Genomic DNA, 2,212 nt, shown 5'->3' with positions numbered 1-2,212 from the left:
CTGTGCTTTCATGCTTATGCTTTACACTGAACCTCATCCAAAGGGCTTTGTGAATCGATCGATGATTCCATGTACTGCTCGGTCACTGTACTTTCTATAGCAGGCACCCCAGCTTGAAACTGAGTTGTATTCGCCCTAAGATGCAGGTGAGGGAGCAAGGTGCCTCTTGGGAAAGAACTTGTTCTAAGGCTATTGTAATACAGAATTTCGTTTCATGGATGGTAGGCTAAAATCAGAGGAAAAGGACCATGGCTTTTCTTTAGCTCGTTCCATTAACTAATCTGCCACGAACATATAACTTAGTTCAATAGACAAGTCCTTGAGAAATAAATGATATTTTCAGATACAGACATCACCTATACTATTGTTACGTGAGAAAGTGAGCCCAATAGCATCTGACAGGTTATTAGGAGCAACTTCTAAAAAATTAAGAAGGAAAATCACTGTTTTCTGTTACAGCACAAGACAACATTGGTGTCTCCAGTGCTAAACACTGGCAACTCTTTCTGCACAGCCCAAAGGAAACAGTTCTTTGGCAGGCACAGTCTTCAGGGACTGGTGCTTTAGCAACCACTGCCAGCACCAGGAGTCCCTTCTGCTGGCCTGCATCACTCATGGTAATGGCTTCCACCTTCCTCACTGAGCGTGACGAGAGATCCCATGGTCACAGCGAGGTGGAGTCAGAGGGAGGTGGACACTAAAGAAAGTTCATAAGTGATCACGAGAGGACAAATACACAGAAACCATTTCTAACACAGTCACCTAGACTTATGAGAAACTTATCTGTCAGGAAACTGACATTTTGGTTATATAATGTTTCAGTGGGGGGAGTGGTTAATGAAAAGCATTAATCATTTTGATTTTTTTTCCTGATAAAGCTTAAGTTATAGGACCACTATGGTTGTGCATGTTTAAAATATTTTATGCAAGAGCTAAGTGGATGTATGCTAAATAAATCAGCAGCATTATGAATGCAATTTAGAATTGACAGAACATCAAGTAGAAAAAAAATGGGCTTCCTCAGACGTTTTTGGAACTCATTCATTAAAAAAAAAAAAAGCTGCAGTCAAGTTGATCCAGACTCATTGTGGCATCATGCGTTAACTATGGTCACACCGTAGGAGTTACGTATGGTCATGTGCCAATATGATAAATATAATGCACACATATATATGCCCTGGAGTAGACTGACTTCTGATGCCTTCATAGGATGCCTTTACAGGATGGTCTCCACAGAGTTTTCAATGACTGATATGCATACAGACCAGCAGACCTTTCTTCGGAGGTACCCTTGGGTCAACTCCTACTTTCATCTTTTAATTAGAAGGTGATTGCAGGACTAACTTATATGAAATATAATCAAAACAAGGTGCTTGGAAATGACAAATACGTTTTTGTTTGTTTTATATGGTGGTTGGGGGAAGCTTTTTGATTACATAATTATGATAAAAAATCACTGTGGGTGATTTAATAGTTCCTGCTACACATGTCATAAATACATCGCTGCTTAAGATCAGAAAGTGTGTGCATCAGGGCTATATCCTTTTGTCATTCGGTGGGAATAACAGAAGCGGGACTATGTGAGGAACAGCATGGCATCAGCCGTGGAGGGAGGCTTATTCAGAGCCTTTGACATGAATATTTCACAACCTTCCTTACAGAAAGCCAGGAGGACTCAAGCCCCTTGCTGATGAAGATTAAGAACGGCAGCTTTCAGTATGTAATAAAATGATGTAAGAGAACCTAAAACCTCTGAAAATTGGACCAACACACAACATCATGATATATGGAGCCAAGGTTAAAGATTTCAAGGATTTCATTCGCTTGGTTCCACAATCAATGCTCATGGAAGCAACAGCGAAGACCTCAAGTGACATACTGTATTTGGTAAAGTAGATGTACCATACTTTTTTTTAAATATTGATGAGCAAGGATGTCACTTTGAGGACTAAGGTATGCCTGACCCAAACCATAGAATTTACATTCACCTCAAATGCATGTAAAGTTGGGCAATGAATACAAAATACTAATGAAGAATTAAGGAATTTGGATTATGATGCTGGCATGGAATATTTAAAGTACATAAACTGCCAAAAATACCAAATATATATATATATATATTAGTGTCGCGCGCGGATGACACGGCGCAACACGGACTGAGACAAGAATGGTCAGGACCCTTCTGGTAGATGCAATCTGCGAAGTTTATTTA

Source organism: Echinops telfairi, unplaced genomic scaffold (assembly GCF_000313985.2).
Source record: "Echinops telfairi isolate 266 unplaced genomic scaffold, ASM31398v2 ScPeMD7_7468;HRSCAF=8506_0, whole genome shotgun sequence".
NCBI classification, from domain to species: domain Eukaryota; kingdom Metazoa; phylum Chordata; class Mammalia; order Afrosoricida; family Tenrecidae; genus Echinops; species Echinops telfairi.
This window is presented reverse-complemented; position numbering follows the sequence as displayed.